The sequence below is a fragment of the Patagioenas fasciata genome, chromosome 13 (assembly GCF_037038585.1).
Source record: "Patagioenas fasciata isolate bPatFas1 chromosome 13, bPatFas1.hap1, whole genome shotgun sequence".
NCBI lineage: Eukaryota > Metazoa > Chordata > Aves > Columbiformes > Columbidae > Patagioenas > Patagioenas fasciata.
In genome coordinates this window covers 5102328-5118040 of record NC_092532.1, presented here as the reverse complement: position 1 = coordinate 5118040, position 15713 = coordinate 5102328, and the positions used below count along the sequence as shown (strand labels likewise).

The following is a 15713-nucleotide window of genomic DNA, read 5'->3' as shown; positions in this document are numbered from 1 at the left end:
CTCGCTCCCAAAGGAGCTGACCTACAAAAGGTGCCAGCAAAGTAAACGAATACTCATGAGACACTTTAGGAATACAGCAGGATAATTCTGGACTATAACAATGTATTACAGTAAACATCTTCCTTGGCACTTCAAGCTTTTGTTGGATTTTAATCTCATACTTCCAGAAACTGATCAAATCCCTGGAGGATAATGTCTGTTCAGCTGTAGCAGGAAGCACAACACTGGGCTTTACATACCACATAAAATAATAATTAAGTTATTGTGTAATACTATTATATTTAAAAAATAAATATGTAATCAAATAAGAACACATGACGCTAAGGATAGCAGAATGTCAGCCCTTCAACTCCCACCAACAGACACGGTGATTACAAAAACAACACAGCAAATTAGTGCTGTAAATTTGGTTACAGAAGAGGGAGAAATCTTTCTTTTAACTCCAGTTTTTGCAGTAGCAAATGAAACCAGTATCTGAGCAATGGCAAGACAGAACAGTGGATGAAATCGTGAAGTTCCTTTCATTCCTCGCACACGATCTGTAACACAACCACTACTTTTTTACATTCGGTGCAAGCTGACACATGCATCATTACCATCACTTCTTTATTTCTAAAGTACAACTTGCTGCTCAAGCGAACAAACCCCAATATAAAGGGGGAAGGGCCTACGTGTGAAGCCAGAGGTACCACTACCAGGGATGTATTTACACACAAATATCTACCGCAGCAAATGCATGTTTATTCAATCACCACCCTCCCTACACACAGTTTAAATTAGCTGAATGACCAGAAATCTGGAGAGGAAACTTTTGCTGCTCATTTTAAACATGTAAACCCACAGGTCCTGGTTGCAGCTCTGCAAGGAGGGCTTCTCCGGTCATATCTGCTCAATGAGTTTCTCTTCCTCTTCCCCTTCTCCTCCCCATCACTCGCTCTGATCTCATCAACACACCACACCATTCTTTTGCTACGTGCATGTGGCCGTTTCTAGGCCCACACACAGCCAGACCAGCTCAAAAATAACCATTTGAGTCTCCTGGTTTTTGTTTCTTTCGGCCTAAGAGGCAGATGTGGTCAGTGACTGTGGGCAGCACGGCTGGCATTGCGGAGATCGGACAGGGGCAGAGCAAGGAGGGGATGGTGGTCTGTAATTCTCTATTTCAACACCTGACAAAAGCCAGTAACGGTTTAGTTATACCCGGTCCATAATCTCTGGGAAATATTAAAGTTTAAAGAACAGAGACCAATAAATATACACAAGCAGGGAAGACTCACCCCAGTCGGACCGGCTCACATCACCTCTGAAAGCTGGAGCTGCGAACGAGGAGATCCAAGATGCTTTCCCAGAGTAGGGAGGGGAGTTCTAATTGCATCTTTCTCTAGATGAGCAGTGTCAACGATTTAGGCTCTGAGTCAGTTCTGAGCCAGCCCGTGCCCTGCAGCGGTCCCGGGGGCACCGAGCTATTACAAGTGACGACTTTAACAGGATCCCAGCCGACTTATGCTTATTAAAAAATAAAAAAAGGAGAACTGCTACTTCATTTTTCAGTAAGAGCAAGAACATACTGCCAGCACTTTGGGAAACTTCCAGCAGCCAAATTACTGTAAATGTCCAGAACACTTTCCGCTTGTGTCTGGGGGCCTCTGAGATGAGTAAATAAAACCTCATGTACTCTTCTTTCTATCAACATTTTGCACAAAGAAAGAGCCAGAAAAAAGTCTGACTTGCTGAAATCACCCAACAAACACAACACACATCTTTTGATGGCCCCATCACACTTCAAGGTTTCTGCCTAAAAAACCACTAATTTCATGGGGAAATCAACACCACTCTTTACTTTTAACTTAAAACTGTTGCACGGCAAGATGTACAACAAAGTGTCTGTATTCAAGTGCAGGAAAGGGGGGAGGATTAATCAGAGGAGTTTCAAGATAAGAAGAACTATTGAAAAAGCTTAGCTCATACTTTCAGTCAAAAGGGAGTTAAGCACACAGACTCACAAAATATTAATAATTTTGTGACCAATTTGCCATTCATAATACATTTTACACATCTCACACATCTGCCCTATGCAAATCTCAAAACCAAGTATTTTTGCACTTGACTGCCAGTCCCAATGAGGAAGAAAAAGCCACGAACATTTACATGTGTGTAGAGTTTCTGAAGTAGCACACTCCTCAAACATTTATAAATCCAAACCCTACTTTTACACTAACACTTCCCTCAGACATTTCTCTTGGTTTTAAATTACTTCCACAAACTTTCACTATGAAAGACCAAGATGCTTGAAAGAGAAAGTATCTCAAAGACAAAAATTCAACAAAAGAAGTAGAAACCACTGAAATACAATATAATGTGCAATATGACAAATGCTGTATTCATATCTGTCCCCGAGTCGGCCCGTTTCATCCACGAGCAAAGAGCCACGTGTTCCAGGGTAAGGCAAAACACAAACCATCTGCAACCCTTCAGTGACCTAAACTGCGCAAAAAACAGGCACATCTACATTTTTAGGTACTCTACCCATTACACACTGACATAAAAATGCTGTAATATTTATTTAAATAATAAAACATTAGTTTACACTCAGACTTTTACTGCTTTATCACCATGCTAAGCCCGGGCATACAGACACCACAAGTAGTTAGAAATGAGGAAGGGAAAGGACAAAACATAAGCGAAAATGTCTGGTGTGTATATTTGTTAAAGAACTCTAATAAACTCCTTAAAATGACTGCAAGCAGCTACATTAATCATCTAACAGTACCGAGGCACATACAAGTTGGACTATAACAAAGAGACAGTGATGAAATTATTGGTAAGTATACATAAAAGCATATTCAAACACACACACACAAAGAGAACATAAGTTGATATTAAATACAAAGAAACAGTCAAAAGTTAAGATTCAAAACATAGCTGCTCCCCAGTGTTTTCACAAAAAGACACAGTTGCTTGAATACATTCTGCAACAAGCACAGAAGACGACTTTCACACAAACTCTCAGCTTTTGATGGAGTTTAAAACAAGGTATGTGGGGAGACATAGCAGATTTGCAAGAAAGGTGCTAACAGTTCAAGTGATGTTCCAAAAAATGAGTAAGGTAAAGAGGAAAAAAGCGTCTCATTGGGAAACAAATTATACACTGTCAGTAGCAGTTATCAGTAGTAAATTAAGAAAGGATTAAGAAACATTTTTCATATTTAGCCAACAGCCAGGGCCAATGAATACAGAAACTAACATCCACTAAACTCTCCACCCAAACACTGATTTATGAAATCCTGAATTCTTAGACAGGATTATGCACACAAGAAGTAAAATAAAATAAACCCAATCTGTACTGTGAACATAAAGGATTCAAGTCACCCACAATAAACAAGTATTAAGACTTACAGGAAACGGTGTTAATAACAGCAAATATAAAAGAATTGATGTCTTAATTATTCAGTGTGCTTCTCCTCACAGGCTGCAGTGACTTCTCCAGCTTGTCCTTCTTTTGTGACCCCACAGAAACGGTCCCGAGGAGCTCGGCCTAAGGAACAGGGACCATTCGGTGAATGACACACCGAGGAACTCAGACCGCACAGTAAACACAGCTCGAGAACTCCCAAATCAGAAAAGGTCCGCTCCCATTCTGGCAGAAGTCAAACAAAAGACCCGCCAGGAAACCTGTCAATCAAAAGAGCTCTTTTGTGGCGGTTGTGCTGCTCCCAGAAGGCTGCACCTCAAGTCAGAAATCAGTCTCTTGCACAAACAAGCTAAAGTACAAAACCAAGGTAACTACATCAATACAAAACCATATGGCATATTCCACAAGCACAGCATATAACCTTAGCCATATATTCCTTCATTTAGAGCCATTGAAATCTAAATATTTAACTACAGAGAAATACATATATAAATGTAAGTCATAGGCCCAAGGAAAGCGCTTTAAAATGAAGGAAGTTATAAGAATGATTTAGCTCACTGGCCCACAAGGTTAGTGCTTTATCAGAATATTAGCGATAGCGGACATTTTTAGCAGACACCGAATTGCAAAATTGTGTTTTAAACAAAGCTTTTAGCACTTGACTGCAGAGAAAATCTCAGATTAGGCCAAAAATAGATCAAAATTCATAAGGCAAGTGAAAGATGAGCCTCACAGTTTTGAAACTACATCTTGAGATCACTCTGACACAGGTATTACTTCCAATCCAAAGGCATAGAGCGCAGTTCATGTTCTACAGTCTGTCCATGTTAACAGATTATCAAGCTTTTAATTTTTTTTAAAGGCTGCTACAGTAAAAAAAACTAACCACTTAGTTACACAAATAGATTATTACTAGATCAAATAATACCTGAGGATTAATAGCAGGTAAAATTTCCCACAGTCTCCTACAAAGGAAAGTAAAATAATCCATCTCACGTTTACTTTATGTAGGATAGCATTATACACAGGTAATAACTAAGGCCTTTAGTTCGTTCCCTGGTAACATTTTGTGCAGCCACCCTCTCAGGTTAGAGCACAGACCTGTCACCTGCCCAGTTATCATCTAAAATCTAGTGTGGCCATAATTACTGAGGTGCTCCCCCATGTAAGAATATATGTTTCTGTTAGAAAATACACACGCAGCCTGACCGCATACACTGCTGGAGTGGATGGGGAAACAATGCCACAGTCAGCAGCTCTGCAATCACAAATCCCTTGTGACTATCACAGGAACCTACAGATATTTTGAAATTCAGCTGGACATCACTAACGCTCTTTAAACATTTTTTCCCCTGTTCGAGAAGGAGAACACAGTTCAGAAGGGCTGTTTGTATGGCACTGCCCAGAGGGAGGAGCGGCGCTCAGCCTTCCCTGCTGAACAAGACATCACTAAAGACCATCCACAATCACCTGGCTGTTCCCCAGCAGAACAGGTGGTTAGTGCCTATAAAAACCAGTTTTTCAGGTCTGAACTCAAATTGTGTGGTAACCACGCAACAGACCACCCAAGGGTTTGCCACTGAGCAGAGGGTCACCCAGCAGTGGAGGAACGGCAAGAGAATAGAAGCCTGCTTGGATCCTTCTCAGGAAGCAAAGAGAAGACTGAGCTAGAGGCGTCAGGAACAGGGACATGGGAACCCTGGGGAGCATCGGCCCGATGCCAAAGAACACTCCGAAGAAAAGAGATTCAGGGAACAGCACACAGTATAGTTTGTTTTGCACTGAGCAGCAACCTTCCTCATCACCTGGAAAACTGCTTTAAAAATTTCCCCCACAACCAGCTATGTATCTTTGTGACTGTCAGCTATCTCACGCCCCCAACAGTCAAGCATTAAGTAGGCTGGACTCCAGAAAAGTTTGCTTCAAAGAGCCACAGTGGTTTTAAGGTCTGGGGCAGCTGTTCCCAAGGTTCAGTGAGCAAGCCCAGAGAGGCAGCACCCAGAATGCCAAAGTGTTTAAAGCACTCACACACGGGGCAGACACAAACAGAGCTAGCTGGTGTCTTGCAGGGAAGGCACAAATAGGGGTAACATTGCCACTAACCAGCATACAAGGAGAGAACTTCTTAGAATTCCACCATGACACCAAAAGAGGCATAGAGGTGTTCCCCACCCGGAGCCTGCACACTTCCCCTGCCCACTGCTGGGCCGCTGCTCAGAGAGAGGGGTTCAGGTCACTGAACAGGATTTCTGGCCAACGTGATCTCCAGCACATTTGGTAGCTGCATAAAAAAAAATGCTGTTAAAACACGCCAGGCTTCCAGAAGACATACACTGCCTTCCCCACTTTTGGTGTCTCTAGACTCCTCATCTCCATGTCATCACTAACCCAGCTTGACTCTGGGTCAGACAAGTTTTTCCCAGGTCCACTACAGTAGTACTATACAATATATTAAAAATTAGGCCTCCTCTGTCTGCAACCTATAGTTGTCCCATTTCTGTGAGGGCAGTGCCACACTAACTGCTTCCTTCTCCCTGCTTCTCATGAAAGCTCCGCTATTTCTACTGGGAGTGTTTTCATAGCATGTAAGAACTGCAACACCTCACTCTCTTTCCAGCTACTCCAACTAAACACGACATTATTCAGCGTGCTGAAAGCTACACTGAATACACCGCACCAGAGATCTCCTGCCTCACTCTTCACCTAAGTTTAAATGAGAAAGCAAATTAATCAATTCCTGATTTCACATACTTTATACAGCCAGCACTCCTCAGACTTACCAGCAAGTAATAAGTTTGGGTGTTTCGGGCTTTTTTTGGCAGGTGCTTCTTAAAACATTGGTTACCCACTTGTAAATGTACAAGCCCAAAGAATGTTGCCTGGGATAATGATACACAGGAAGTGATGAGAAGCCAGCCAGAAAGATTAAAAAGACACAAGCACAGTGTCTTTTAGATTCCGTACTCTCCAGAAACGACACTTTAGTCAATTTTCTTTATTTATACATGTATATCTATCCTTATATATACATATTTTTATTGGCAGCAGAGACAACTCCGAGAAAAGTCCAACCATCACTGATTTCAATGCAGTTCAAAAGAACTACAGCAGAATGCATTTCTAAATACAACAGCCTGCATGAAGGCAGGACAAAAATTGATTCAACATGTAAAACAAAGTGTCTAACACTACTCTGGTAAAACAGTTTAGCTACAACTACATCCAAATTCCCTGTATAAACATGCTTGATAAACAGCTATGGAACACACAGCCAATATAAGAAAAGAATTCTTGCCTAAATATGCCCAGAATCTTGAAAAAACAAAATTTCCCCCTTTATTCTTCCAATATATTATTCATGACTTGCAATTTAATCTCCTTTATCTAGCAACATTGTTAATTTATTGGTGTGCACCTGACTAGAAGTAATTAACACCCACATGCGGTTCTGCTCACACTGACAACCTTTGTCACTACATCATGTTCTACAACCCTGCAAGGGAGCTCTGAACATGCGAGTGATCAACACGTCAGCTCGCTGGGGAAAAGCAAAACTGCCTGTGTGGAATTTTGCCTATTGTGGCACCATAAGAACAGCATCAAAGAGCTATACTGTTTGGGTGTTTTTCCTATTTCTTTGAAAGCTAAACATGGTGTTCATACTGTTATCAAATTAAATTCTTACTTTCTCAGAGCAACTAGCTTTGACTGCCTTCCAACAGCTATGAGCTTTGCATTATGTTATGTGCAACAACACTTTCTTAAGCAAGTTACAACATGTGCCACACAACTGTCACTATAGCACTGCAATGCATCTTCTGCCTTATTTTAAAAGTGCAGCATCCTGAGGAAAAAGGGAGTTGGGGGCTTGTAACTGTTATTGTATTATGATTAGCAGACCAAAAATATAAAGTTAAAACTACTAAATTCAAAACAGGATACTCCTCAGGAACTTGCAAAAAACTAAAGGTGATTTTTAAAGAGTACTACAGTTAAATATTTTCACATTCATTTCCTGCTGTACAAGTAAAGCAGAGGAGCAGAGTTCGCTCTTCGCAAGTACTGAAAGTAGGGTAACAGTTCAAATGGCAATACCTCAAATCAAAACATAGCCCGGGTCACTTTTCCAGCATGTTTGCAGAACCATAACTTACTATGTGGATAACCGGGAGCACAGTTTTACAGCACAGGCACCGCCGAAGAAGGGGGAACCGACCCCACGTGCCTCTCCAGAAGTTCAACAATATGTTCTTGCCACTTCCTCTGGTCTGGCTGTTCTGTTCCTACAGAGGAAAAAAAAAATAAATTAGACTTAAAAAATGCTTATCCTATTGAAAAAAAGAGCTTTTTGCCCATTTATTCCCATGAATCAGCTCAGCAGGAGGTGAGATGAGCAGTAGGAGGGTGGGAGCAGCAGCACTGCCCGCTCGTAGCAACGGCTGATCCTCAAGCCAGCTCAGTTACACCATAAAAAAATCACACCCCTCACTGCATTTACTCTTACGCTTATATTCAAAGTCATATATTCGTTGAAAAAAAACAGTATTTTATACAGCCATCATTAGTCATTTTTACATGAGTAGTGAGCCGAAAGGAATTTAAAGTTCCCAGGACATTACCAAAAGAAGCTGCGCCCTCCTGTACATACACAAGTCCTTGCTGAAAAAAAAAAATGTTAAATTCATTAACTACATGGATACTTCTCAACAGAGCAAAATCAGGCCCCAGAACCCCAAACCTCCACCAGCTCACAAGATTGCGAATTGACTGGAAGACTATGTGAATTCTAGAGGCAGAAAAAAAGATCTGGGGGTTATAAACCATGGCCAAGGGTTCATACCCACAAAATAACCCAGTTATAGCCAATATGTAACCCACAGCAGTAGTCTTTGCCTCTGCTTTTCTCTTGTCTTCTAATAAACTGCACGTGGCCTACATACACTAGTATATGTACTACACATAGAATAAGCAGGAGAGTAAGAACTTGCACAGCTGAAGTATCAGAATTGATTCACTGGCTTTATCTGCAGTAAGAAATTTTCAAGTATTTTCACCTTAAAACCCAGTTCCTGATTAAAACGTGCTAGCAATGACTACATACATTTCTCACATCTTCTGTGCATGTCTCAAGTAAATAAACGTTTGTTTCCTTGGCACTGAAACCACAGCAAAGGATGAGCAGAAGATCAGGCAGAAAGTGCCAGGAAGCAACAAAGTTCTGATAGCCGTGCCCCAGCTTCCTTTCAAATGAGGAAACTGAAACCAAAATTCTGTTCTTCTACCAGAAATTGTTATTTTGATTTAGTGCCACGTAAGCTCAGCAGCAGTAACAACGAAAAAGACACAGACACACAGGAAAACTCCAGTACAAAGTTAATCCTCCCAACTTGACCCAATCTGTTTGGTTTTTTCCCCCCACAGCGAAAGTCTGAGCTTGTTTCAGCAAGCAGGTCCTGCCTGAAATACCATAACAGATGGACTTGGGTCAACATGAGCCAGGTGCTAAGAATATCTGGCATTTAAATGATGAGAGTTTTATTGCCCATTTCCATTAATTTCAGCTGGCTTTGAACAAACCTCAGTGAGCTCAGTCTGCTTGAATCCACCTTTGGCGGCTCCTTCCCAGCGGTGCTCGTTACCCAGCCCTTCCATGTGCTTTGTCATTCTGTTGGCACCCTTGTTTCCTCACCATTTTGGTTACTTGGATGGAAAACAGTCACTGAGTAAGAATTAGTCACTGCTAGGTTGTTTGATCATCAACCAGTTCTTTAAAAGAAGCCCCTAGTATGAATGTATTACATTTTTATATAAATACATCAAGCAGAAAACTTAATGTCACAGATTGAACATTAAGTAAATAATGACTAAAACCCAGGCTATATTACAAATTAAATATTTTAGTCAACTCACTGAAATGCTAACTAATCATTGTTAGTCATGACAAAACTTCACACAGTGAAAAGTAACAAATTAAAAACCAAAGTTATACAGTCACATGTAAGCTATTTCTACATTTATCCACCTATAAAACACTTACTAGATTGTCTCCTTCCTCGAAATAAAGCATACACTCTTAAGACCTTGCAACTTAATCAAAGTCCTTTTAAAACATTTTCATAGTGATTATATTATGAGAGTATGCTTGCGGCTTTATAACCAGCCATTTACAGCATTATAAAAAAATAGACATATATTATTTTATTGCTATACTTGCTGAGCATCTCTGGAAAACACCTTCCTTTTGCTGTGGGCTGAATGACAGCTCGCATGCCCAACAGGACTCGTTTCTGCATGCCACAGTAATCGTACAAAGCCCTATTGCTGCTCTTAAGCAAACGATGATGCAGCACACAGTAGAATGAGTCCGAAAATCATCTCGTTCAATTACCTTTAGCAGAAAGCCCTGCAAGCTCCCTGAGCAGAGCAACCATATACACCCTACAGCGAACAAACAGCACCTGGGTGCTTCAGGGAGGTGTTGCAGAAACAACCAGCCCTGTCCAAATAAACTGGTCACCTTTCTCTGCCTTACCCCATTAGTTACAGTCTTGGTAAGCTTTGTTATTTCTGTTTTTAACTTGAATGTGTTACTTATTCACTTAGTTTTACGCCCAGAAACAGAAGTGAAACACATCCTGATTGTTCCTTTTTTCTAACTACAGACCAGAAGCTTCTTCTAATGCTGAAAGGAGGGTTACGGAACAGCTGCTAAAGACAGGAACACTTTGGCCAATAGCTCTTAGGAACAGCAGTACGTGCAGCCCCATGTCACAGGACAGACAGCTTCGAATTGGTTTAAAACACCAGCAGACCTGAAGCCTCTGAACTACAGGGCCTGTGTCATAAAAATCCAAACAGCTGACATAAACTCATCACTCCAAGCTACTGAGGTAAAGCAATACCTTGATTAGAAAAGAAACACCAGCCCCCCATCCTACTTCAATTTTGCCACTTCGAGTAACCTAGACAAAATTATTTCACCCTTTAGACTGAAGAAATAACTGAAATAACACTCAGCAGTAGCAACCTGCATGTGATGTGCAGGAAATATTACTACAGCATATTTACATTACTGTCTGTCATGCTTATTAAGCAAAGAAAACCTCTTTCAAAGAAAAGATGCAGCACATTGCTCACTGCCCTGCTCAGCCCCACATCCAGAGCCCAGGTCTCACCAGAGGTGACTCACCAGGACAGGATGGTACAAGAGGCAAAAGGCAAGAAACAGCAACGCGCAGGCCTCTGCAGGTAACAATTATAAAGATGTTTATTACGAGATAAAAGTGTTATAAAAAGTGATATAAAAGTGGCATATTTTTTTAAAGACAGCGTTTTTTTCCAGGTGAAAATGTTGTGTTGTTTGTTTGGGTTTTTTTAAAATAAGAGTATGAGGAAATCCCAGATCAATGCCTTTACTCTTTTCAAAATGTAAAATATATCTTTTTCAGCAAACACAAGACACTGAGTGTTCATGAAGTATAGCATAATGATCTAAGGAAGAAGCTGCACTTCCTTATTTTAATACACGGCAATCTAACTGCACAGTGGTTACAAACTATTTCACACTGTAACATCCTGTCAGCTTAGCAAATAATCATCTTGAAACTTTGCAGACGCTAGTTTAATAGATTATCTTGCTATTTATGCAGGATCCAGTCTTCAAAAGAACAGGTTAGCTCGTCAAGTGGTGACTTACAGAGACTCTGTTTAAGGATTTTAAGGCTGACGGGGCAGCTCTGAGCAGCCAGCTCTTTGGAACAGTACCAGTTCCACTGGCCATCAGCTCTTACACACCTCCACTTCCAGGGTGACTTCTTAGGATCAATAACACAATCTCCAACTTACAGGCACACAATATAAGTCCCAAATGCCACTTTCAATATAAAAGCCCTGCAAGATGCTTAGTGAGTTAAACTATTACATTTTATTAATCTGAAATACCAAACAAATCCTTTCAAATCATCAGGATGCTTTTCCAGAGAAATTAAACATAGCTTCAACACAAACCGTGAAGTATTTTAAGTGAAGTGTTTTAAAGTCTTTGTAATAACCTAAAAGAAGAACGAGTCATTTTGATGAATTCTGTAGTGTTAAATCCAAGTCAAACATGCAACCCAAGAAATAAATCCAAGAACTCAATTTAGAGATTTTTTTTTTTTTTAAATAATTCCACAGGGGATAGTCTTTTTCCATTTTTTTTAATCTAAGAGCAACTGGCAATTACACAAGACCCACATTAGCAGAAGACAGCGCTCATCCATCTGGAGGCTAACACCTAAACTAATGAGCTCTCAGCCAGCACCTGCTCTTTCACTTAGCACAAACCATGAGAACCTAAATATCCACCTACATTAGGGAATGAAGTACCTTCCTTGTTTACTCTTAATGGTGTTGACATTAGCTTCATTAAGAAAAAAATTAAGAAGTTGATTGGCTGCTTTACAAGAACCCCCAATGACCCTAATTGCTGTTAGTAATGGCTTCTGGAAGCATAAATAACAGGCTATAATGGCCATTAGAAATCAGTATTGGCTCACTGTTTTCAAAGTGGTGTTCCATATGCCTCTCCTTTTCCATTCTGCATTTCTGGATAGGTAGAAACCGACAGTGTGTGGTGACTTTGGCAGATGCTGGTTTTAGTGTTAACTGCTGCAATTCAGATTTTTTTCTCAAGCGTACTTAGTTCATTATACACACAAACATATCACAAGTGCACTGTATCACGGGTCTTAACATTCAACACATTCGTCTTCCACCCATAGGGGATCATATAAAACCTTCCAAATCAGAACTTCAATATTTAAAAGGTCAGGATACCTAAACAAACAAAAAACATGCACACACAGCCACACTGTTTATTTTTTAGTTCCTGACCTAGACACATCCATTAAACCCTGGCAGAAGCTTTCTCTTTCTCACCTGGAATCCTGCTTGCTTAGAATAATAATTAAAAAAAAAAAAAACAACTCCACATTATTTTTATTTTCGATATATATAATTTATAATTATTAAGCTATACAATTTCTTTCTGGTACTTTTTCTTTTTCGATATAAATTTTAAAAGTTCATAGCCCCCCTTTTTTTTGCCTTAAAGGAGAGTTCCTTTTAAAGTTCCTCTCTATTTTTTTAGAAAACAAATAAGCTAAAAAACACAGCATCCTGAATCTCAGCACGGAGCAGTAAGGTGGCACACACAGGCACATCCTATTTCCCACTCTGAAGGAATCTTCATATTCTACTGTCCAGCACAGGGCACTTTATTTCCCATAATAAATGACACCTGTCTCAGCATCAAACCCCGTTTCCAGGTGCATTTGTGTGCGTTTCCCACACCGTGTATCTGTCTTGGGCCGCGACCAAGCGTGTGGGGCACGCAGCAACCCAAATAAGCCATCCCACATCTGAGCAGGAGGAAAGGAGGCTTCTACGCTGAGCCAAACTCAAACATTACACCACATATTTACCTTGCGTGTCCAAAACCACTTTGGGATCGCTGCTCAGAGCAGACCAGGTGCAACAGAGTTTAGGATGGTCTTGGGTCACTAGTGGTGATACTCCCCTGCTAAATAACACACTTCATCTAGATCTAGGTCCTAGCAACCAGGATCAAATGCTGTACTATACGTATTAAAGCTTTTTAATCCCTTTACTAGTACAGAGCACTCACTTGTTGCAGAAATACCACAACACATCCCCCCGAGCCCGCCAGTGACTTACCCGCTCAGCAGCAAAAAAGGCACGAATCAACTTGCTGAAGATGTTTCAACTTCTCCCTGGATATGTAAGAACCTCTTTCAGCGATTTAAAGCCCAATTTCTTACTTTAAAAGAATTCCAAATAGTCTGCAATGGAAAAGCTTTGGTGTTTCGAGCGCGTTACCGCGCCAAAGCGAATCACTTCTCCATTCAGCTGGTGTGCAGGAACAAATTATCGGCCTCGCAGCTTATCAAATCTGCCTTTTCTACGCAAAAAAAAAAAAAAAGGAACTTAGAAGTTTAGGGACCTGAAACTTAACTGCGTGCTCCGCGGAGCCACCCCCACCCCCGGGTCCCGCCGCCCCGGCCGCTCCGGTGCCGTGCGGGTCTCTCACCTGCGGAAGCGGCGCGGGCGGGTCGGGGCGGGCCCGGCCGCTCCGCCTCCCCTGAGGTGTCTCGGGCCCGCGGAGCCGCCCGGCGCGGGAGGGCGGGATGCGCGCGGCGGCAGCGCCCGTCCTGCCCCCTGGCGGGGGGTGAAGGGGCGGCCGGCGCCTCAGAGCGGCTGTGAGGGAGGCGGGAACCTGCACCGCTCCTCTCCTCACCGCGGGATCACCTCAGCCTGGCCTCGGTCACCGGCTTTTAACACCCCTGCATGAGGGAGAGCTGCTCAGCGATCCTCCCCCTCAAGGCGGGGGGGGCTCCGGGCAGGCGCTGCAGCAGCCTGTCCCTCACAGGGCTCGGGGGTGTCCGTGTCCCCCGGCGCCTCATTCACACAGGGAGAGGGAATCCACGCTGGGGAGGTGTGGAAAGAAACTTCTGCCCAGGATGCTGAAAAATGCAAAGATTTACAGCTAGCTTTTTAAAATCTGGCCACTGTTGGGGTGTTTTGGCAAGACTCTGGACTTCCCACAGCTCGGGACAAGGACCTGTCCTCCCGGGACACCCTGCAGCTGTCCCGCAGCACCCGTTCCCACTCACAGAATCCCAGAATGTCGGGGGTTGAAGGGCCCTGGAAAGCTCACCCAGTGCAATCCCCCCATGGAGCAGGAACACCCAGCTGAGGTTCCACAGGAAGGTGTCCAGGCGGGTTTGAATGTCTGCAGAGAAGGAGACTCCACAACCTCCCTGGGCAGCCTGGGCCAGGCTCTGGCACCCTCACCCCCAACAAGTTTCTTCTCCTCTTTCAGTGGAACCTCCTGTGTTCCAGTTTGCACCCATTGCCCCTTGTCCTGTCACTGGTTGTCACCCAGAAGAGCCTGGTTCCATCCTCCTGACACTGCCCCTTTCCATATTGATCCCCAGGAATGAGTCCCCCCTCAGTCTCCTCCAGCTCCAGAGCCCCAGCTCCCTCAGCCTTTCACTCCTCCCTTTCCTGACCACTTCAGTCCTCTACGTATGTTTTGGGCGAGTTTCACTGGGCTGGCAAAGATTCCTCAGCATATCAAGCCTTGAGTATCTGTCCGCTGATCCAGACCAAGCCTGGCTCTACCACACTTAAATCTGATGCAAAGCACATTGCAGACAACAGAAATAAATTAAGATTTCTGTAGGGGTTTTGGACTACTTATACCTGGGGAGAAGTCAGTCAGAGGTGGCTGCAAGCAGCTGTGCAGGCGTGTGCCCGGCTACCTGCAGCTACAGCCACGCGTTAGTCATCCACGGTCACACCATTACTGCGATAAGACATGAGTAATTAAATACAATTTTTATTTGGGAACTGCGAGCCAGCTGGTATTTATACTCTGCAGGCCTGAGCTACGTGTTTGAATTAACCCTCGGAGGGAGCCGTGGTTCAGCACACACACCTCAGGAGGACAACGGGTCCACTGGACTCTCCAAGCTCCTGATTGAATGTTGGTGGGCAAATAGGAAATGCTGTATTTTCAGAGGCTGCCCAGCCATTAGGATGCTTTTGGGCTGTTAGAACTGGGAATCCTGGGAAGGACTTTGAATCCAGTTTCATCAATTTGGGAGAAATCCATCAGGAATGGGGCTGGAGAACAAGTGGTTACGTACCAGAGGGGCAGGACCGGGCAGGCACTGAGCTGGACTCAGCTCCCCTGTCCCTGCCCTGGGACAGTTCTGGGTGCAGTCTTGGGTAAGTCACTCAATCGTACCTAGGTCTTCCCGTTCCTGGTTTGGACATCGTGTGTCTGAAAAGCAGTAGGAAATTACTGAAGCATTCAGATGGAAGCTGTGCGTAGAGTACTCAGACTGTTTCTTAGGGGAAAGGATAAAAGGATCTTCCAGTAAAACGATTGTTAAAAAGAATTCCTTGTCTTCACTGAAAGTTGGATTAGATAACAAGATTTTAAAAGTGCAGGAAATGGAAAATACATTTTTCTGCTGAGATCATAAATGGAGTCGTTTCAGAACAGATGGACTCCATTTACCACTTCATGAAAATTTTGCGGACCTTCCGAGTACAGAGATTGCTTAACATCGTTTCTGTACACCCACAAATATTTGCTATCCCAGACTAAGATCTAAAATTCCTGCATGATTCAGTGTGACTGACATTGTAGCATTTTTTTAATGGCAGCGGTTCCAAAACACTAAGTGCTGTATGTACCTTGTCGTGCAGATTACTTTTAAACTACTGGTAA

At 42.7% G+C, this 15713-nt stretch overlaps 1 protein-coding gene across 8 annotated transcripts in view; it reads right to left on the bottom strand.

Annotated features, from left to right (window-relative positions):
• The window catches only part of ADCY7 (adenylate cyclase 7), a 59714-nt gene extending 46130 nt beyond the window's left edge, over positions 1-13584 (bottom strand). For 2 of the 8 annotated variants that reach the window (XM_071814439.1, XM_071814446.1), the window contains exons 1-3: positions 13130-13443; positions 7567-7695; positions 3397-3535 (exon numbers count right to left, since the gene is read on the bottom strand). The gene's annotated coding sequence lies outside the window, so the exon portion shown is untranslated. Of the gene's footprint in view, positions 1-3396; positions 3536-5515; positions 5694-7566; positions 7696-8031; positions 8059-8989; positions 9116-13129; positions 13444-13502 lie in introns of those variants that run through there. The other 6 variants (XM_071814443.1, XM_071814447.1, XM_071814440.1 and 3 more) reach the window with 5 other exon arrangements.
• Between the last annotated feature and the right edge of the window lie 2129 nt (positions 13585-15713).